The 23,156-nt window shown below is 53.8% G+C and overlaps 2 pseudogenes; both read left to right on the forward strand.

Annotated features, from left to right (window-relative positions):
• The first annotated feature begins 2,963 nt into the window (after positions 1-2,963).
• LOC110343869 (ubiquitin carboxyl-terminal hydrolase 16-like) lies at positions 2,964-10,832 on the forward strand (annotated as a pseudogene).
• LOC101712949 (small ribosomal subunit protein eS1 pseudogene) lies at positions 8,337-9,177 on the forward strand (annotated as a pseudogene).
• Positions 10,833-23,156: the final 12,324 nt, after the last annotated feature.

Consider the following 23,156-nt stretch of genomic DNA (forward strand, 5'->3'; position numbering starts at 1 on the left):
CTGCCTGGGTCACACGGAGGGCCAGCTCTCAGCCCTCGCTCTGCAGGAGCCGGGCTGCCGTCACCCTGGGAGACACCGGGGAGATTCGGACTCGGCCCACTGCCCGCAGGTGGGCACCTGGAGAAGGGGAGGGGCAGCAGCCGACCCACAGCCCCAGCTGGACCTCGCTTCCTTTTGTCTTCCGGAAAGCACCTCGTGAGCGGCCAAAGATTTCTGCCGACTCTGGCTCCTCTGCTGTGACAGCCAGTGCTGCTGTTCGCCCTTGGGATCTATGGTGACTCTGACTCCCTGAAAGAGATTTCTGTAAGGACCACAAATTTAGGAAGCATAGTTTCGATTTTCCTCTCTAATTATTTCCCTCCCAGTTTCCCATCAGCAATTTTCAGCGCCGAGGATGTTTCTTAGGGGCCTGCGACTCCGACCCCAGGGACTCTGCACACACGTAGCTGGGGTGGGCGGGCAGAAGCAGCACAGGACCCGCTCTGGGTGTCTGCGGACGGCGACAGGCGGTGGCCGCTCCGGGGCTGCCCCAGGACATGCAGTGGCCCAGGGACTTGAGTGCATCTCCACGAGGTTCTGTCGCTCACAGCCCTTCCTCTACATCCTCGGGCGCTGGCTGGAGCACAGCGGAGTTCCTCACTCCTCCCTGGCAAGGACCAGCCTGCTCCTCCCAACATGCTCACCCTCCAGAGGCTCAGGCCACGAGCATCTCGGGAGCTGGCAATGCTCTCCCTTTTATGCTGGCTGCCACAGAGCTGGAAGCCCAGGCCAACCCTCTTCTCATGACCATGCAGGACCTCCCAGCGGGTATTTTAGGAACTGATCTGTCTTCTTTGACCTGCCTGTTCTAACCAGAGCATCGTCCCTGGCTCCCAAGTATGCACAACTTTAGGAAGAGGCCGATACCTTTCTCTGCCTCTCTGCTTGGGATTGCAGATGTTCAGCCCTGTAGAGGCTGCAGCAGCCACATAAGGAAATGGGAGGAGCTGAGGTGGGTAATTTAGGGACTTTGGTCCCTTGGGAGGGAGGGAGGGAGGGAGGGTGTCCCTCGCCATGCGGGCCTCCTGAGTCCCCTCTGCCCTCCGGCACCTCCGCAGAGACTGCGGAGCTGGCTGTTCCCCCTCTCCTGGCCACCACCAGGACCAGGGCACCTCCTTCCTGCCAGATGTCCGGCCGAGTTCCTAGCATCAGAGGAGGTGATTTCAGTGTGAGTCTAGTCACTTGCACTGGCTTCCTATCCACTCTGGAGTAAAGGTCAGCTTCCTCCTTTCACCCACACGACCCCGTGCTCAAGGCCCACTGGCCTCACCGCCCAGCCCTTCCTGTCCTGCCCACTCCTCACCCGCCTCGTTCCTGCTGTTTCCCACATGCCTGGCCTGGGCCCCTCTGCTCCTCTGCCGTGGCCACACCCTGAGCTGAAGCTCTTTTCTCTGGGCTTCTCTGAGCTCCTCCAGGTCCTCCAGGCTCTGTCCTTCCTGACCACCAGGACAGAGGGCCCCAGAAGCCCAGTTTGTCTCAGCCCCTCTGTGGCACTGAGAACCACAAGGACCCCCTCTTCCTCTACCCACTGTTAGTGGTGCGGGAACTCTGCTGTCCCTGGGGCCGAGAACAAGGTCCAGCACAGAAACTGCTCAGCAAGCATTTACTGAATGTGGACTTGACCATCAAGATAGGTCTGGAGCCCAGGGCAGCCCTGAGCCTGAAGGTTGGTGCAGGGCCAGGGGCCAGAGGGGGAGCCCACAGGAATGGGAACCTCAGCTGGATGCAGCAGAGCCTCCACCCTGGGGGTGGGAAGTCTGAGATCCAGGACAGGCACAGCCGTGCATGGAGGAGTCACCCACAGAGGGCCCTGACCCGGCCGTCCCAGCCTCACCTCCAGGGGCCCCGCCAAGACGTGGCACTCGGAAGTGGACACAGGGCGAGGGATGCATGTCCCCTCCGCATGTAAGCGCGGGCCTGTGGGGATGCGAGCACACTGATGGTGCTGTGTGCTGAGTACTGTGGTCCAGGTGATGTGCAGGTTACTCTGGACTCAGGGGAGTCCTAAGAGCAGCTCCCCTGCCCCTGCCAAGAAAGGCTCCTCAGGGAGGAGGTCAGGGAGGGGCTCCCAGAGCGTGCTGAGCCCAGAGCAGACCCCTGCATCCTGTGACTACAGCCACTGCCCCCCTGCTCCCCACCCAAGCCCTGGCCTTGGGCCCCCCCAGCCCCTTCTCTCCCGCATCCTTCTCAAGTCTCCTGTCATCTGCACTCCTACAAAGCTCCTGGGCAGGGCCTGAGCTCTGTCGCCCTTCCAAGGAGCCACAGGAAACGCCTCCCACTAGCATGGACCAGCCCTGATCCAGTGTAGGGTGAAGTCATGCAACTTTGGGAGAGTTAATTAGAAGACTGCCTCTGAAGTCTGCTTCCCAATGGCCAGGTCTCTCTTGTTCCAAATAATCGTGCTTCTGGAAGTCTATCTGAAGGCAGTGATCCTAAATTCAGAAAGAAAGATAAAAGTTTCTACAGACACATTCTTTATGTACTCATAATCTTAATGACATAAATGTTCGACAGTAACAGGATCATTTTAAATGTCTCACATGGTGGAATATTATAGACCCATTACCAAAGGTACTGTCAGGTGCTAAACTCTGCCATTCTGAGACAGAGGCTGTAGCACAGTGAGGAGGAAGCCACATGCTGCGTTAGGGGACATACAGGAAGCCCTGGGATCTGTTAGAAGGCCTGGCTCTGTGTGCTGCTGAGACTCGGCCAGAACACGCGGACACCTGTCTGTCTCCTCTCTGCCTCTCCTCCCTCCTCCCTACCCCTTGCAGGGACACAGGCCAGGGCTCCGGGCAGAGACCAAGAGGAGCATGGGGGGCCCTCTAGCAGCTCCAGACATTGTCCAGCGGGGCAGCAGACAGTGGGGCTGCCCCTCCTCAAGGAGGCTCTAGGAAACAGAAGATGAAACCTGCGTGGCAATGACTAAGAGCAGCCCCACCGTGTGGGAAGCTGCAGGTACCCTGAGCCACAGGGCCCCAGCACCCGGCCAGGTGGCCTGGAAGAGCAGAGGCCGAGCAGCCTCAGTCGGCATTGGCTCCCAGGTGGGCTCTCTGGCCTGGGGAACTTACCCCAGTCCAGCCCTCCGCACGGGGACCCAGGGATCTGGCTGGACCCCACTCACCGCCGGTCTTGACACTGCGTACGTTCCGAAGAATTCTGCCAGCTCCTATTCCTGAGCCGGGGTGAACTCATTCTGTTGCATCTTACCTTTAAAAATAGAAAGCAAGACGCCCCTGTTCTCAGTAGGCAGACACAGGCAGTGGGACGCTCATAATCAAGGCTGTGCCCCTCTCGTGGGCCATGGAGAACCCAAACCAGACCCCCAGGGCACCAGAGACATCAGTGTCCCTCACCCTGGTGACGGGTGCACACCCACATGGACACTTCTGTTTGCAGGACAGAGACAGCCGTAACAGCAGCTGTCTGGATCATGAAACCACATGATTTTGTTTTATTCTATTTTTCTGAACTGGACCAGTTTTCCTTGATTTTCTTATTCCTAGAAGAATGCCTACTTCTTGCCTAGACTTTGCTCTGAGTAGGTCAGCACCATGGGGAGGGGTCACAGTGTTCCGTGTCCACCCCAGGGTGGCATAGACAGTGCCCTCACGGAGCCCACAACCACGCTGCCATGTGACGTGGGACCCTGTGTCCTGCCCTACCCTGTCCTGACCACAGTCCGTGCACCTCCTCACTGGGCAGTTGCCGTCAGGGCCCCGGTAGGCTGATGGCCCTGGACAGGCAAGTTCATGCCCTTCCTGGGGCTGTTACTCTGCACTGGCTTGTGCAGTCCCCAGAGCATGCACACACACACACACACACACAGACACACACACAGACACACACACACACTCACTCCCAGGCCTAGAGAAGTGTCTACTTCCTCGCCTCCTCGACTCTGGGCCGCCTGTAGCAGGAGTGACCAGGCCGAGCCCAGGCCTCAGGAGGCTCCACTTGCTCTGTGTCTTCTCTCTCTCTGCCCTCCTTCCCCTCACACATCTGCAGCACTCAAAACATGCCAGGTGCCTTCAGCAGGTGGAACGCACCTTTCCGTCAGGACCTGCGGGCTTCCCGGGTGCAGGGCAGCCTGCAAACAGGACAGGGCTGTCCAAGCAGGCAGCCGGCTGACCACAGGCTCCGTGAGCAGCATGACAGTGGCAGCGGTGCTGACAGAAGGGCTGTCCCCTTCCTGTGACCATGCCTTCCTCCCAGGACACAGCCCTGCACGGGTCCCCAGGAGAACTGGCCTCCTGCCCCGTGGCCCCACAGCACCCTCTGCTTTGGCCCCAGCCTCTGCCCAGCCAGAGCCTCTCCTTCGAGAGCTGCAAGGGCTTTCCAGACGCAGTGCTCCTCCAGCCACTGCCACCACACCCTGTGTGCTCGGGCTGCCCATCGGCCTCACTCTCTGCGCACAGAGCCCACCCGAGGGCCGTGGACATGGCCACAGAGTGCTGACCAGCGCCATTGCAAGGGTGGAGAAACTCGAGTTTATTAACATGCGCTCTGTGCCGGGCACCACAGGCGGTGCCTCCATGGAGGACGTCGTCACCGCAGTTTCCTGGCAGTAGGGTTATTATGTCCATGCTGAGGAGGAAATTGAAGTTCAGAGGCTCTGAGTAAGTTGCGGATCACACAGTTAGTAACACACAGGTGTGGCCTCAGCATGTTTGATTCTAAAACGTCACACTTCCTCTGATTCAAGATCACCAGACTGGCTTTTGCTGAGTGCAAATCACTATGAAACCTCACCCTTTACCTGACCCAGGGTTCATCTGGGGCTCTCCAGCCCTCAACTGGGGCCACTTGTCCGTCCACGTCCAGCAGGGTGGAGGGCGGGCAACCTGCTCTGGACTGTCCTTGTGGGAACAGCAGGCTGGGGTCTTCCGTCTCGTGGATGGCTCCCCCCCTCCCCCGCCGTGGGGACAGCAGGCCGGCTCTGCTTGGGCTCCTCCCAGAAGAGGCACAGGGCAGCAAGCATCCCCGAGGCCTGTGCTGGGGACCAGCCCACCCTCACTTCTGGGCTCTCCTGTTGGCCCAAATGAGTCACGGACTGAGCCCGAAATCAGGTGGAGCAACACATCACAGCAAAGGCCCTGATCTGGTAACCAGAAGTTTGCAGATGCTAATTCAACCTCCACGCCTGTCCCCTCAGGTGATAGATACGGTGACAAATGAGCATTCATCCCACAGAGCAGTGCAGAGCAGGCGAAGACTGTCAGTTTGCAAACAGATTTTCAGGCTTGACTTGGGGTTTGGCAACCTTTAGTTGCATGTGCTCGGCCCAGTTATAAACTTCTCCATACTTCAGAGACCACACCTACAAAATGAGAGTCACACTTACGTCTAGTGTTGTTTATGGGATTAAATGAGTCAGTGCATATAAATCACTAGGCTTACAGATGTGTGTATAGATAACATGATTGCCTACCTAGAAAATCCCAAGGAATCAACAAAAACTCCTAGCTGTAAGAAATGAACATAGCACGGCTGCAAGACACAAGCCTAATACCCGAAAGCCAGTTGCTCCCTGCAGACCAGAAGTGGCAGTTAGGCCCTGAGCGGGGACAGGAACAGCACTTGGCACGTGAGTTCTCCAGTCGGAGAGCACGGCGCCTCCCTCCTGTCGCCCCCAGTTGTCTTCATCTACCTCAGTCCCTGATCTTGATGCTGAGGCTGAAGAGCTCTCCAGCCGCTGGCCTCTCTTTCCAGAGAGACCCTGAGGAGCGAGCGGATCATCCGGGGTCCCGGGCAGCCCCATCACCATGGTCACCGAGACGCAGCGCCGACGACTCCAGGCTGCGAGCAGAGCTGCACCTCTAACAGACGAGGCCTTCAGAAGAGGAGATGTGGGGAAATGGTTGGAAATTTTGAGAGAGAGGAGTGAAATCCACAGGAAAACAACACGTCCTTTACCCAAGAGGAAGCGTCTCGCTCTCCAGTCTGACCTGGAGGCAGCTTTTTCCCCAGGAGAGACCCCGGCTGTCTGGAGCCTTGCATCCCACTCCCGTAGTGCCCAGAACAGCTGTGCAGACCCAAGCAGGTCTCTGCCACTCTGGGTCATGGTTTTCTCCCTCGAAAAGTTACATCCAGCCCCCTTCTTGCCTGTGAGCTGCAGTGAAAAAGCATCAAGTGAAACTGAGTGCTTTACTCTGTAGCCACAAGAAGACCTCTGAGGACCCTGCTCTTCACAGAGACTCTGAAATTGGGTGTGCGGGACCTTTCTTCAAGGCTCCTACAGAAGAGGAACATGTGGTCCTCACACCCCTCATGGCTCTTCGTCCTGCTGTACTTGAAAAGGACTCCATTGTGTGCTCTAACCATCCCGCAAGTTTTCAGCTCTGGAGAAGCAAAATGCAGGATCTTCAAAAACCCAGGGTCCAGCAGAGTCATGTGGACCAAGCCTTCAGAGCCAAAGAGAACAGGGTTCAAGTCATTGACTTAAGGTTGCTGATGCTCAGGTGCCCTATAGAGAAAAAGGGGAAAGAAAATATCAACCTCACGGGGCCACTGTGCTACATAAATGTCCATGGACTGCACACAAATGTTCAAAAGCAGGTGAGCCAGCTAGACAGGCTGGGAGGGGCAGAGCAGGTAAGGTGCTGAGCAGGCTACATGTGCTTCCCCCCGCCCAATCCTCGCAGGGCTCCCGCCCTGGGGTCTCAGTCTGCTCCAGCGTGTGTGGGTCTCTGCATCTCTTGCTGACATCCCCAAATAGGTGGGCCAAGGCTGTTACAGCGTAGCCGCAGACCACTGGGCTCCTGGGAGAACCCAGAGGAGGCTGAGGAGGGAACAGCCTGTGTCCTCGTGGCACCTGACAGCTGAGCAGCAGGGGCTGCAGCAGCATCCATCCGCACATCCACCAGCTCCGGGCTCAGAGTCTTTCCATGGACCACAGGCACCTGTACCACTTTCTGTGACCAAAACTAAAACAAAACAAAATAAAAACCAGGAGGACAATGGAAGCAGTACTCAAGGTTACTGCAGACAGAAGGCCTGTTTCTAAATCTGAGCTCTTAACTCAGTGAGTCTGTGACCCCTCTGAGCCCCTCACCTATAGAACCAGGGCCATCAGGTGCACCATGGGAGCATTTGGAGAGCAGAGCACGTGCCCAGTGCGCATCCCTCTCTCCTCCTCCTCCTCTGTTCTTGGATAGAGAACAAATCATAAACACATCCACATCCCTACTCAACACCAAGAGGAAGACAGAGCTGGCCACCCAGACCAAGGTCCCTTTAGGTGATGCAGTTATGGGTGCTGTCCTCATGGGCCCTACTTTCTACTCATGGAATAAGAATTTTGATAAGCATCTCAGGTTGTTATTTTGTGTCAGTAAGTAATCCATAACGTGCCAGAGTGAGGAAGAAACTGACAAAGGGAAAAACTGTTCCAGTTGATGATTCCTCTGAATCCTTAGAACCTATATGCAGACGCATTAGAAAAGGATTGGAACAAGGTAATTTGAAAAAGGCTTTAGGAATGGAATATTTCCCAAGACTGTAAGATGGACAATAAAGTAAAAGATAAATCTGAAGAAGACACAGAAGAAAATCCTTCAGTTTGGCTGTGTCTTAAATGTGGCAGAAGTTCTCAGGAGCAGCGTGCCCTGAAGCACTGCATGATACTGAGATCTGAGTCTCACTGTCTGGTTCTTAGTTTGGACAACTGGAGTGTCTGGTGTCACGTGTGTGATACTGAAGTCCAGTATTGCAGCTCAAGCCGATTGGGCCAAGTGGTGGATTATATTAAAAAACAAGCCAGCGTTACAACTCCAAAACTAGAGAATGATAATGGGAACTTTGAACTTGAAAATTAAAAATTAGAAAAATAAAGTAAAAATGAGCAGGAGAGAGAAAAAAAGGAGAACGTAGCTAAAGAAAATCTTCCCATGAATTCTACTTCCCAAATTACATTGAAAGGACTCAGTAATTTGGGAAATACATGTTTCTTCAATGCAGTTATGCAGAATTTGTCACAACGCCAGTGCTTAGAGAACTACTAAAAGAAGTGAAAATGGGACCAGGGATTTAGCTCAGTGGTCCCACCGTCTCCCTCGCAAGCTCAAGGACCTGCCTTCGATCCCTGGTACCATAAAAAAAAAAAAAGTGAAAATGTCTGGAGCAATTATAAAAATCGAACCACCAGATTTGGCACTAACAGAACCCCTAGAAATAAACCTTGAGCCTCCTGGCCCTCTTACTTTAGCCATGAGCCAGTTTCTTAGTGAGATGCAAGACACCAAGAAGGGAATTGTGACGCCTAAAGAACTCTGCTCAGATCTGTAAAAAGGCAGTGCAGTGCCTTTTGGCTCTCTAAGCAGCACCATGGCAGTGGGCAAGAACAAGCGCCTTACAAAAGGCAGCAAAAAGGGAGCCAAGAAGAAAGTGGTTGACCCATTTTCTAAAAAAGACTGGTATGACGTGAAGGCACCGGCTATGTTCAACATAAGAAATATTGGAAAAACACTACTCACCAGAACTCAAGGAACCAAAATTGCATCTGATGGGCTCAAAGGTCATGTGTTTGAAGTGAGCCTTGCTGATCTGCAGAACGATGAAGTTGCCTTTAGAAAATTCAAGCTAATTATGGAAGACGTTCAGGGCGAAAACTGCCTGACTAACTTCCATGGTATGGATCTCACCCGTGACAAAATGTGTTCCATGGTCAAGAAATGGCAGACCATGATCGAAGCTCATGTTGACGTCAAGACTACCGATGGTTATTTGCTTCTTTTGTTTTGTGTTGGTTTTACTAAAAAATGGAACAATCAGATACGGAAGACCTCTTATGCTCAGCACCAACAGGTCCACCAAATCCGGAAGAAGATGATGGAAATCATGACCCGAGAGGTGCAGACAAATGACTTGAAGGAAGTGGTAAATAAGTTGATTCCAGACAGCACTGGGAAAGACATAGAAAAGGCTTGCCAGTCTATTTATCCTCTTCATGATGTCTTTGTCAGAAAAGTAAAAATGCTGAAGAAGCCCAAGTTTGAGTTGGGAAAACTCATGGAGCTTCATGGTGAAGGTAGTAGCTCTGGAAAAGCTACTGGAGATGAGACTGGAGCTAAAGTTGAACGAGCTGATGGATATATATCACCAGTCCAAGAGTCTGTTTAAAATCCGGATTTTTTTAATAGTGACAAATAAAATCCTATTTGTGATGGCTTGCTTCTAAAGAACATAGCTTTTAAGTCTAAAAAAAAAAAAAAAGGCAGTGCGGTTTAGAGGTTACCAGCAGCAAGACAGCCAGAAGCTACTTTGCTATTTATTGCATGGCATGAGGGCAGAAGAACACCAGAGTGAGTAAAGGAATTTTTAAAGAATTTAGTAATTCTACTGAAAAATTGAATGAAGAACTAAAAAATAAAGTTAAAGATTATTAAAAAAATCAGTACCAAATTTTCTGGATCACATCTTTGGTGGTGAATTAACTGGTACAATCATGTGTGATGAATACAGAACTGTCTCCTTGGTTCATGAATCTTTCCTTGATTTGTCTCTCCCAGTTTTAGATGATCAGAGTGTTAAGAAAAGTATAAATGATAAAAATGTGAAAAAGACAATGGAGGATGACAGTAAAGACAGCGAGGAAGAAAAGGATAATGATAGTTACATAAAAGAGAGAAAAGAGATTCTTTCAGGAATAAGCAAGTACTTACAGAAAAAAGCAAAGAAGCAAGCCAAGAACCAAAGAAGGCAACAAAAAATTCAAGGAAAAGTTCTCCATTTAAATGATATTTATACTGTTGACTGTCCTGAAGATAATGAATGTGAGGGTGAAAGGTCACTTCAGGAAGAAGTGGATCTTAAATCCAACCATGTTTCACATGAGGAAGTTGCACATGAAGAATTTTGTGTTAATCAGAAAGCTCTGAATAGCCAAGAGAAAGCAGTAGAAAGCATAACTGACAATCAAAAATCCATAGAAGAAGTAGATATAATAACTGTCAATGTGGATAATGATCTGGAGGATTTGGCATCTTCTACTGAATGCACTAGGACTTCAGATGGTGCCCGTCTGGAGGAAGAGAGCAGTGGTGAAGCAGACATTTCCAATGATTTCAAACACCCTAACTTAAATGGTGCTCTTGGACCTGATGGAATAAACACAGAGATTTTGAATGACGGTCATATTCCTGTGGCAAAGGTGTACGAGGTTGTAAACGAAGATCCAGAAACTGCTTTTTATACTCTTGCAAACAGGGAAGCTTTCAGTACTGATGAGTGTTCGATCCAACACTGTTTATATCAGTTCGCCCATAATGAGAAACTTAGAGATGCAGATAAACTGCTTTGTGAAGTATGCACATGGAGACAGTGTAATGGGTCAAAGGTGAGAAGACGCATGTTTATACTGATGCCGAAAAGCAAATGCTAATTTCTCTTGCTCCTCCTGTCTCTCTCTTCATTTAAAAAGATCTCAGCAGGCTGGTTTTAGCCTACGCAAAGTTAACAAACACATACAGTTTCCAGAAATCTTAGAGTCGGCTCCTTTTCATACTCGCCAGTGCAGGAATGTTGCTGAAGACAATCCAAGAGCACTATATTCCTGATATGGAGTTGCTGAACCCAGTGGTACTGAGGTCGGGCACTACACTGCCTATGCCAAGGCAAGACCTGCAAATAATCGTCTCTCTAATCTTGGTCTTCATGGTGATATTCCACAAGATTTTGAAGTGGAATCAACCAAAGGGCAATGGCTTCACATCAGCGATACACTTCTTAGAGTTTCAGTTCTCATTTGGGGAATAGGTTATCACAAGCAAATGGAGACTTCCACAAAATAGTATCTAATTCTGCCTATTTGGAGAACAGTGTGGAAAGACTGAAGCTCAGAAAAATAAAATGACTAGGACAAAGTCGTGCCCAATTAGAGCCATATCCCATACCTGAACCCAGTGTATTGGTCAGCTACTGCTGCATAATAAACATCCCTAAACCACAGCAATGTAAACCGTTCACATTCCCTTCTCATGCACCCACTGGGAATTTGCTAGGACGCTCTGGCCAAGGAGGCTGGGTCAAGGCAACGCAGCCCCTGGAGCTCGCTGCCAAAGTGCATGACAGGCTTTCTTACACCACCTGCCAACGAGAGCCCACCATGTGGCCAAGCAGCACTATGGGGTGGAGAGGACACCTCGAGGGAGAGCACAGACACCTGCAGGACAGATGTCACACAGGAGGGCAGCACAGCCCCAAGGAGAACAACAAAGAGAAGCCGCGCCCTCTGCTCCTGCGGCTCAGGAACAAAATGCAGAAGGAGTATTCTGAGCCTGCAGCCACTGAGCCAGCAACAGAGCTGGCACTGGGCCACACCCCATCCCCATGAGCTCGTCGGCCCCTTGTTCCCTGTGAGGCCTGGGAGCACTCACCAGCTGGATGGTGACACGGGGGACAGCGGCCTGCCCATTTGACTGCAAGTGGCAGGTACCCAAGGCCATGTGGAAGCCAGGCCCTGGGAAGTCAGAAAAATTTAGAAAACATCAGAACAGCTTTCATGGATCACAGAGCAGGTGTCCCTTGAATTCCACTCCTGGCTGGTGTACTTTACTGAGTTCTCACCACAGTCATAAAGGGCTCAGCTCCCCAGCTTCACCTCAGGAAATGCAGGCTCTGAGCCCGGAGAGCATCTCTCCCCGTCCAGCTGCAGTTTGGAAGAGGAGGGTTTGAAACCCGCATCTGTCTGTCTCCACCAGAAGACAGAGCCTGCAGATCAGGAATGAGCCTCAGATGCAGTGTGATCAAATATACGGTGAATGTTCAAATGCTTACAGAAATTTATTACAGGGAAAGACATTGCCACAAAGCCCCTCAGAATCCCCCCTCGCTTTGAACACACTCGTCCCAGCCTTCTTGCCACTTTCTGAAGCAGCTCTGGAGTCCTCTTTCGTGAGTGTCTTAGTTGTGCCATCCTGTCTGCCTCAATTCAAAACTTTGAATTTTTTAGGTCATTTGACCAGAATTTGCATGCTGCCAGGCAGATGAGGACGCAGTGTAATATTTCTAGGAGCTTCCTTTTCTGTTGGATGGCACTCAGCAGCAGCATTCACCTGGTTTTTGACCACTCCTTGTAAAGACACTCAGGAAAGAGGACTCCAGACCTGCTTCAGACAGTGGCAAGAGTGACGGTATAAGTATGTTCCTAGTGAAGGGGAGAATTTTAAGGGGGACTCGTGGCAATGTGTCTTTTACTGTAATAATTTTTTTATTTAATTAAACACCATATTTTTATTAGTACATGTTTGCCGTACATAATGCTCACAGTCATCACAGGGAGTTTGTACACAATATATCTTAATTCTCTTGTTTCTCATTTCCCTCCCCTCCCTTCCACCTTCCCCTCCTGACCCTGTTTTCCATCGGTTCTTATGTCTTCCTACTCCGGTGCCTGCCGAGCCTTCGTTCCCCCTCAAGTCCCAGCCCAGCCCAGGGCTCCCAGCCTTCAGTGCCACCCTCCCCCAGCTGCTCCCTGCCCAGGCCCAGTGCCACCCACCCCTCCATGTGCTCTCAGGAGGACATGCCCTGTCCCCTTGCTTCCTCCACTCTCTCCGACAGCCCAGATTCCACTTAACACCCCTAGAAATCCGCCTTATAAACAGGAGAGTTCTAGAAGTCCCCCCAACATAATAAAGCTTAGCAATCACCCAATCTCCCCTTTTATTTTATAGATGGAGTTACTGTGAAGCTTCCTAAAAGCTCCACCCTCACTGACTCTGACCTCCACATCCCTGCATTTGATTGGAATTTGTTGTTGGTACCACACACATCCATGTCTTATGGTTTCTCTAATTGTTCTTCTGTATCTTGTCTTTCACTGACAGCACACCATCAGACTTTCATGCTGCAGGAGGACGGACGACACAGGTATTCACTAGGCAGAGTGCCCGGGTTTCCCGCAGGGGCACTGAGCCAAAACTGAGTCAGGACTTGCATGAAACCCCACTGTCTTAGCTACTTTTCTCATTGCTGAGACAAAATTCCTGACATCCAAAGTTAAAGGAGGAAAGGTTTACTTTGGCTCACAGCTTGTAGAGGTTTCTATTCACAGTTAGCTGGCTCCAAGGCTGAGTGGCATAGCAGAGGAGAAACAGCCCATGGTGGGCAGAAGGCAGGAAGGCAGCAAAGTAGTGAAGCAGCAAGTGGCAAGTGACAGCAGCAGCCCTCTTTCCATCCCTTATATCCTATCCAGGCTACACACCCTTAGAGCACAGAGCTCACACACCCTAGATCCAACCATCTCTGAAACACCCCACTGTGACTGCTGAGGCTTTGGGGGGACAGCTAGACACAGCCAGAACACCCACCGTAACACTAGTGCTAGGGGAGCCACACCCTGGGTCTTAAAACCAGCCCTCTTCCCATCACCAAAAATGGGCCTGCTTCTTGGAAATTATAACAGGATGACCTGGATAGAGAAACTGTCTAGGAGTCACCAAGGCAGCTCAGAAACAGACAGCCAGGCAGCCACAGCAGAGGAGAATACAGGTGCAGAATGAACAGCAAAGGTAACAACAGCAGCGAATGTTCTCAGAACCCTCGACACTCCATGTGTGTTAGCTACATTCATCCTCACAGCAGCCTGGGAGGGAGATACTACGACTCCATGCTGAGCACCTCTGATCCAGAAATCCAGGCCCACGTGGGGTACTGACATGATGCTCAAACATTCTGGATTTTGGAGCATTTGGGATTTGGGATTTTTTGGATAAGGGAGGCTCCACCTATACCACTGTTTTACATTTGAAAAAAACCAAGACCCACAGAGTAAAAGGCTTTGCCACAAATCCCACACCGGCAAGCCTCAGACCCAGGAGTCAAGCCCAGCCTGCCCTGCTGCAGAGCGGTTACAGCCCCAGCCCAGGTTGATGCCTCTCAGCTGTCGGCTCCTGGAGAGCAGTCTCACAGTCTGCCCTCTGTGTCAGGGCGAAACATTCTCGGCCTTGCAGCCAGCTGAACTGGAAACCTGCTGTCCTCTGCCAGCCCTCGCAGTGCACTGGGTGTGTCCAGGCCTCTCTCTTCCCTCAGATGGCCTGGAGGCAGCGGTGCCCACACTCAGGTGACATTTGCAGAGTACTTGCACATGCCTGCCACCCAGATGGGGTCACAGCAGGAGCTGTCATCCCCACAGTGGCAGGGGAAGCAAGACTGGCCAGACGCATGCGCAGACGAGGTCAAGTGAGAGACTGTGGCACCCGGAGCATGTCTTCGGGACCTGGGGAGAGGTGGGACTGCACCAGGTCCTGGTCAGGGGCTCAGACCCCACCTGCTCACACACTGGGACCCCATCCCTGAGATTCAGGCTGGCTCTGTCCAGATGCACCCTGTGACCTCAGGCTGGCCTCGCTAGGCCCCGCTTCCTCACCCATAGAATACAGCATTGAACTAAATGATCTTGGGGCTCCTTCCAACTTTAAATAATAATCAGCTCAACAGCGGTGGGAAACAAAATGCCTTTCGGCCCATCTGGTTCCTTGCTAGGGACTGACAAGAAGCTTTATGGGTGCGGGGCTGGGAAAAGCTCTGAACTGAAATGATGGCTGCAGGCAGCTTCTGTTTATGTGGCGGTAACTCCCAGTTACACAGCCATCACCAGTCCCAGCCCCATGTCTTCTGCGCCAAGCCCCGGGGACGTGACCGTCCTCGTTCTGGTGCCGAGGGGCCACCAGGAATTTGCTGGGCTGCAGGTCAGCACTGGCCGACCATGCGTTTAAGGGAAAGAGCTTGTTTTTCCCAGAACAGGACGTCACAAAGGAGGGGGTCAAGGAGCGATGCTGGCGGATGCAGGTCCCTGCTCTCTTGTGCTTTCTCTTTCTACCTAAGATGACCAGCACCACACCCCCAGCCGCTGCAGGATGTGGGGTCTAGGGGCACTGGGGACCTGGGCCTCCATTCCCAGGACCCCCGCCTCCTCCCACACCTCACCCACCAGGGCTGCACCCCCAGCTGGCCCCGCAAGGCCCTCTGGGAACCCTCCCCCTGCAGCGCTGCCCACCCAGCAGCCTTACCGTGGACGTCTGCCTTCTCTCAGTCCTGGACGCTGAGGCCCCCAACACTGCACCAGCCTGGGCTGGGACAGGAAGCTCTGCTCCAGGCCTCGTTCTCTGGACACCATCATCCTCTCTGGTGCCTCTTCACCTCCTCCCTCCCTGCGGCCACTTCCTCTAAAGTGCCCCGTGTGAGGTCACCATCCTTGAGGATTGGAGTAGGTCCCCCAGGACTTCACCTTAACTTGGTTACCTCTGTAAAAAGCCACTTCTGAGGTACGTCAGCTCTTGAATTTGTAGAGACACAGGCAGGAGCAGATTGCCAGACGCCTACTGCCTGGCGTCAGTAACTAAGGGGTTTGCCCAGCTACTAAGTTCCAGTCTTCCCCAGAGGTTTAGGGCCCTTCCTGCTGAGACTCTGCTCTGGTGTGGCTCCGTGGATGGGAGACCGTTTTGCAGAATGGCTGAGAGCCCAAACTCCAGCTTCCGATGCCCGGAGTTAAAATCGACACGCACTGTGTGACCTTCAGCATTGCTGAACCTCGGCTGCAGCACTGAGCCACTCATCGGGATTTAACAAATCCAAACTGAGTCCCTTCTGCCTCTCCACACTGTTCTCGGGGCTGACTGTGACCAATGAAAGTGCTCATGGAGCAGCATTTCCTGACAGTGTGTGAGGTGACCGTGTAAGGGAAGTGTTGTCACACTGTCCTAGTGACTCTCACCAGCCGCTCCTCCTCTCTCCTCTTCCTGGGCTCCTGGGTCACCAAACATGTGACCAGGACAGTGGACACAGACCAGCACAGACACTGCTACCCTCAGGCACAGAGCCACACGCTATCGTCCCATTGTGAGATGTGTCTGCCGGCCCAGAAGCAGCGAGGACACAACCGCCTTCCCTTGCCTAGCCGGGCAGAAATGACAGAGGGGCCACAGCCCAGGGTCTGAGCCACAGGAGCCACAGAGCTCTCGCTGTGGGTCTGGAGGGCAGAGGTAGTGTGGCCGGAGCGAGGGGGACTCAGAGCGCTCTGAGAAGCCAGGAATGGGACATGAATGAGCGACACCAAAACCCTGGATCCAGGAGAGAACAGCTCCACAGGGAGCCACGGACAGACCAAGGGAGGAGGAAGCATCAAGCATCACCCTGGGCAGCGGGACTTTCCACACCTGACAGGAAAGGGTCCAGGAGAGCTGTGCAAAGGCACAGATCAAACCCAAACACTGAGCCACGCAGCCTCTGCTGTACTGTCTCTGCAGGGGGCAGCCTCTTTGAGCTGCTGCCCTTGTTTAGGACAAAGGTGCTCATGTCCAACACGCACAATGTGTGGAAAGTAATGAAGGCACATGCTCCATAAAGAGCAATCCACCATTATTGATTGTGCATCTGTCTTTTTTATTCCTGTGCTGCCAAGGCCGCAATTATCAAGTATAATTTTGTGCCAAAGGAAAGGCTGGATAATTGTGATTCATTCTGCTAAGACGCTTTCTGGCCATTGGCATGTGATGATCTATCTTTCACAGAATGGGTGCATGAATCCTAGGAGGGACTGAATCATTTTGTTCCCAAGAACTAATTCATGTAAGTAATGACAAACACTTTTGGGAAAAAATAACCTACGAGAAAAAGAAAGACCCTGCCACTCAGGGGGACCCAAATGATGATGCCAGTGTGTGACTGGCTACTGGTACTGTCAGTCATCTTGGGTATAGAGAGGGGCTCTGTTCTTTCCTTCCTGCCCCCCCACCACCACAGCCCAGCACCCAGCCCTGGGGGGGATGGCCTGGCCTTACTCAGATGAGGATGCCTCTAGCAGAGGGATGCGGCATTACATTTCTACTTGAATGTAGCTTCAGTAAAAGGCAAAGGCTCTGTTCAGATATTAGAATATAGACCGCTTGATGTCCTGCATCTTTCACCTAGTACCTTCTGAAAAGAGCAAATTATGTGACTGATAAGGAAAACATCAGGCCAAATAACATGCCCAAACCATAAGTGTCCCCATTCTGCACGTGAGGAGACAGGCACAGAGAAAGGAGGCATCCCGACAACATATTACGGTCAGCAGAGCTGGCTTCCAGGGTGACAAGTGGCCATCGGAGTCCATTTCCTTCCTGTCCACAGCAGCCTGGGCCCTCCGCAGCCTGGGGCACCAGGCTTAAAATGGAGCCCAGCTCCATGACTCCGCAGACCCTGCAGGCCTGGCCCCCACTGCCCTCTAGGGCTGCCCTCCAGTCTCCTCTCAGCTCCTGCACCTGCTTGACTGTAACACAAACAGCCTCACTGCCCTGCACCCTGCACTGGAAATGCTCCTCTCCCTGCTCCCACGTTTTCTCCCTGGAGCATCTGAAATCGACCCCCTGGCCATTTCCCTGAAGAGCAGCCCCTCTGCTTTCTGTGTCTCAAACTGCCTCTCCCTTTCTTTCTTTCTTTCTTAGGGTTTCAGGAACTGGCTCTTGTTTTATTTCTTGGCTTGTTTTCTTTATCCACTGGCTCACAGCTACTTCCTGAGCCCTGGTCTGTGCCAGGCCCTGCTCTCGGTGCCAGAGGAAGGGCAGTGGTCAGGGCAGACCTGGCCTCGCCTCCGGGGCCCTTCCTCAGGGGTGGTAGATGCTTGCACACGGCTTTCCTCCCTGGCTGGCATAGCCCTGCCGGAGCTGAGAGTGACCCCAGCCTCTGCCCCACTGCACCCCTGCTCCAGCGTCGCATCGAAGCCCAGAGGCGTCCTGATTCACCCCATTCTCGTGCCCAGCAAAAATGGACTCACTGGCTGAAGCCTGCTCATTTTCTGTCCATCGCATGGGGCCAGGCTGATTCACCCAGTGAATTCACCGGCTTCCCACGTGACATTTCCTGCAGCAAAGCCCAGTGGCTCTCCCTTCTCGAATGCAATGATGCAAGGTGCTTTACCCTAAATACGACTCCAGTCAGGACAGATAACAGAATTCTCGGCAGCGATAAACGAGGTGAAGAGAGCAGATGGGAGGAGAAGACAGCCGGCCGGTGTGGGTGCTCTGAGGGCCCTCAGCACAGCTGAGTGGATGGAGCGCAGCTGAGTGGACCCACAGGACCCTGCCCCCCTCTCCCCAGGCTGAGCTCCAGCCTCCCTCCTTTCTCTGCTGAGCTGGGCGCTTACCTGCGCTCTTCCTCCAGGTGTGGCCCCGGGTGCAAATGCACCCGCTGTAACCAAGAAGCCCAGACTCCGATCAGATTACACAAGAAAACAGCTCACTTCTGCACCGACCCCAGGCGCTGGTGCCTGACCAGGCTGCTCTTCCCAGGGTCCGACCCGGTCTCCCTGCACCGTCCTGCTCCAGCATCCCTTAGGCTCGGCCTCCACCTTCTCCCCCGCATCCCGCCCACCAGCCACAGCCAGCAGGAAGCAGGCTGCTTCTTTTCGCAGGGATGAGGGGCAGTTACACATCTCATGGCAAGAAGTTTATCAGACCCGCTAACCAGAATTGGAGCCCCCAGCTGGCCACGTGCCCAGGCAAAGCCGTGGATGCGTCGTCTGTATCAGAAGGAAGGGGAGGACAGGTCTTGGGAAGCAACCTGATGTCCTTGCCACACCTGGCTTCCTGAGGCCGCACCCTGGTAAAGCACCTTTGGCCCCCACCCACTCCCTCTGAAATGTCCCAGTTCTTCTTCTCCACCTAACGACCTCCTACTCTGCACACACAGCCCAGCTCCAGTGGTCCCAGAGCATCCCACCGTTCAGACACGTGTGCCGAGGCTGTGGGGGAAGAGCAGCGCTGCCATGTTCTGCAGGCGGCGCCCAGCGCAGTGCGACACCAGCTGCACCTCAGATGGCTCGCCGAGCGCACAGCCACGGTGGTCATGTTCTTACTGTGAGTGCCATGGGGCCCAGCAGCCCTGTGTGGGAATCAAGCCTCCACCCTGTGACTAGGACCCACGCCCGGCTCCTCTGAGCCTCGGTCTCCTGGCCTGGTGACGGGAGTGACAGCAGCATTAGTTTCTCAGGTGACACATTATCAGATCACAGGCTCCATGCAAAGCGCTGGGCCAGACCGTCTGCAGAGACTGTGCTTCAACCCCCGTGGGCACCCATGCCCGTCATCATCAGCCACGGTCAGGGACCTCACCACAGGCACCACTGAGGCACACGCTTCCCCGCAGTGTAACAGACCCCAGACCTAAGTCACCAGAACACAAGGCTGATTCGGCTGCTGAACCAAGGAGCCTACAGTGGGCGGGGCTTCATGGACCCTCGAGCATAACTGGGACCAGGATGCCCTGGCTCCCCTTTCCCATCTTCCTCCTGGGAGGTGCTGGCTAGCACACGATGAAGGTGACCAAAGACCCGAGCATGTTCCAAGTGGGGACAGGGGCGCTTCTTCCCATTCACACGGGGTGAGGGCTTCCTGACCGTCCTTTCTAAGCACTGTGGCCACCTGGTCCCACAGACCTGCACAAGGCTTGGTGGCCCGAACTCTGCCATGGAGCAACCCTGCAGGCCAGTGGCTAGAAGAGGAGGTGTAGACAGGTCTGGACCACCCACTGGCAGTGACCATCAGGGGCTGGATGTGAGCCTGAGCCTTGGGCCCTGTGGCTGCAGCCGTGAGGATTCTCGCAGATACGCTCAGCCAAGGGAGGCCATTGGAGTAGGGTCCACATAAGGAGAGGAGACACAGGGAGACCATGGCCAGGTGACAATGCAGGTGAGGACCGGAGCCCAGCTGCTGAGCCCAGGGACGCCAGGCTCTTCCAGAGCTGCAGGGAGCAGGAGGAGCCTCCCCGGGACCTGGGGAGCGAGGCCCTGCCAACACCTGGGCTCAGACTTCCACATCTGGAACCAGGGGAACAAATCGCCACTGCCACGAGTGCCCAGTCTGCAGGGGGTGTGACCCAGCCTGGGGGACTCTCGTGGGGACATGGCCACACCAGGGATGATGGATCTGTGATAATGTGACCCGCGCGAAGGCGTGGGAATCACGTGCAGTTCGCTCCTTCCAGCCACCTGGGGGCCCAGTCCCTCGCCTGCACGTCAGGCAGCCTCTTGGGTACAGCTCCTTTTGGGGTCTCTGCTCCCCTCGCCCAAGAGAAGGGCTCCCAGCTCACACGTCAAGTGTCACTGCACAGAGGGAGAGGGCTCTGGGCCTGGACCATGGGCCAAGTGGCCAGGAACAGGATCAGAGCTGCAGGACCCCAGTGGGAGCCACGGGACAGGGCGGGAAGCAGCTGTTGACAGCAGGCAGGGAGCGAGGACGCAAGCCACATTTTGTGCAGTTTATGCAGCCACCCACCTGGGCCGGCCATGACTGAGCAGCTGCTGCCCCCGCTCTGTGGAAGCCCGAGATGGGCCTCTCTCTCTGGGGCAGGCCCTCCCCATACCTGTCAGACCTGCTGAGCACGCACCACTGCCCCTCGGACTCACCGCTCGGGAAAGGAGGGCAGGAAGGGGCCACTGGAATCACTCTGGAGACGCTGGCTGAGCACATGGGCCCGGCCAGTGCACAGCGGAGCTGCACTCGAACCCAGAGCCTGGCTCTGACTCCTGTGCCCTCGCCCTCAAGAGCCATTCTGGGGCCCAGAAATGAGTCCCTGGGCTCAGGAGATCTGAGTCTTGGCTCAGCACGTGCGGAACTCAAGTAAAATAGCTCCACTGTGCGCCGCGGAAAAAATATCACTCTGCTCAAGCTTACACTTACTTCCCAAAATTTCTCTTTAAAATACCCTACCTCTGCCAGCCCATGCAGACAAAAGGCCAAAAAAGCAAAAGAAAAAACAGGAACATGTTTTTTACAGAAAAAACTGACTTTATTTGAGATTTAAAGATTTAAGATTCTTTAAGTATTATTTTTTAGCCTTAAAGACCAATATACACCAAATACGGCCCAGTCTTAACCTGACCAAGTTCTCAGCGATACCATTCCTAGTGTGATTTTATAGATTTATAGATTTATGTCACAGGGGTGTGTAAATGTCTCCACATCCCCTAACTCTGAATAAATTATGGAGTGCAGAGAATTCTGGGTTCAAATCCTAGCTCCCCTGGGTCAAATGAAAAATCATCTGGACTTAGGATGAGGTAGACGTGATTCAAAAAGACTATTACAGGAAAGAGAATGCGCTGGCTCCAAAATCTCTATTTCTCTCTCTCTCTCTCTCTCTCTCCCCCCAGCCCTGAACACCTCAGAATCAAACGCAAGGGTGACTGGGGCTTCGGGGCATCCGGGGAAGTGAAGCCCACAGCCAAGCAGAACTAGCTTCCCGAGCTCCAGTGTTTGCTCAAATCCAAGACGCCTCACAGCTCCCACACTGCAGGAGAGCCTGCCTGGGGCTTGGCTGCAAGCGTCCACCCCTCTGAGCGTGTCACCTTCCCAGTCATTGCTCCACCTCTCTGTGAGCGAGGACCCTGACCCCCCTCAGGCCCCACAAGGTGGCGAGTTCCCTTCATACCAGGCTGCCCTGGTCACCTGCGCCCGGTGGTGCTGGGGGAGGCCACAGGCTCTCGTGTTTGTAAAGCAGCTCTGACCCTGGACGTGAGCGCCCAGCTGTCCCCACCCGCTCTGCCTAGAGGCCCCCATCCCTGCAGTGACGTCTCAAATGCAGGCTTGAAAGCACGTGGAGTGGACAGTCTCGTAGCAGAGGGCAGCCTGGTCCTGGTGGCCTGCATGCATCCAGTCTGCACTGTGACCCCAGAGCACAGCAGGTGGGCGCCCAGCATCCCCGGTTCTTAGGAACAAGAGCTGGACCATGGGAGCTGAGGAGGGAGAGGCACCTCACTGGGAGAGTGAGGGCTGCGCCCACGCATGTCTGTCCCCCTTGCCCAGCTCAGGGGTAGCACACGGTGGCAAAGAACCACTGATTCCGCTGAGCAGGCAGAGTCATCAAGGCCGGAAGCTGGCACGGGTGGTCCCAGAGGGCAGAATCCGAGACCCCGCCCTGGCCTGTAAAGCCGATACACTGCCTCTGGCCCCTTCCAGGACCTGGGTGGAATGGTCGGTCTGCCCCAGGCCTGCACCTCACCCCCAGCCTCTCCCAGCCCAGGTTCTGATCAGGTCTCTCTTCCAGGGCCTCCCAGGCCCCTCTGACCTCCTTCCTGGATTCCTTTATCCCTGTGGAACTCATCGCCACGGACGTCGTCTTCTAGCTGTCTCCCATGTCAAGACCCCACAGAGTCTGCGGTCCAGGACACGAGCACTCAGCCTGGTTTGCCCCAGGCACCCACGAAGGAGCCCCTGTGGCACCTAAGTGACTGGCAGTGGATGCTGTGGCCCCACCCGATCTAGGCTTTGCTGAGCAGCCACTCCAGTGGCCAAAACACTGCTCCAGGACCAGTCACCCCAAGAAGCCCCAGTGCAGGTGAGAAAGGAGCCACGGGTGCACCAGGCCAGGGCAGAACCCAGCCTTTGGAGCCAAATGGACATTGGAGTCCCCGTGCCCCACCCACCCACCACACACCACTGTGGCCCTGATGGGAAGAGGCCTGTGGCCAGCCTCGCCCAGCCTCCCTTCCACCATCTACAAAGTCCAAGTCCTGACGGCACCAACCGCACAGGGAGTGTGGGGAATGCATCACACTGTGCACACGGGATGCTGCACACGGCCCTGCACACAGCAGGCGCCTAATACATGGGTCCACTGCTGCCTGAACCTACTGCAGACCCTGAAGTTAGGTTCCAGTGTCCTGCCCAGTATATGACAAGGCCTGAGAAATAAAACTAAGTGACAGAACTAGGAGAGAAAGCGGGCACCAGGACGACCAATGCCAGCACAACCGACAAAGGTGCTGGCCAGGCCCAGGCACTGAGTTTTATTGGCAATCAGTTGGGGTAAAGACAATGGGTGGTCTCTATGGAAATTAATGTAAACAAGGCTCATAAAGGACAAGACAAAGCATTCTCAAATCAGGAGCAGAATGGACAACATATAGGGCTGTAATTAGAATACTGTCCATCTAGTCTGAAGGTTTTAATTGTGGGAATGGAATTTGGGTGTGAATTACTCCGACCTTGGTAGGTAGGCTTCGGCCGGACCCACTTGTATAAACAAGGCAGCTGTGGGGTTGACTCTGCACAGATTATGCCTTGGGCGTGATCAGTATTGCAGTCCCCAGCATGCACCTGTTTCCCTGCAAGGCGTACCCAGAAGGGGGACTTCATTGC

This window comes from Heterocephalus glaber, unplaced genomic scaffold (assembly GCF_053883595.1).
Source record: "Heterocephalus glaber isolate CG9 unplaced genomic scaffold, H.glaber_assembly_v1.0 deba00001572, whole genome shotgun sequence".
Classification (NCBI taxonomy): domain Eukaryota; kingdom Metazoa; phylum Chordata; class Mammalia; order Rodentia; family Bathyergidae; genus Heterocephalus; species Heterocephalus glaber.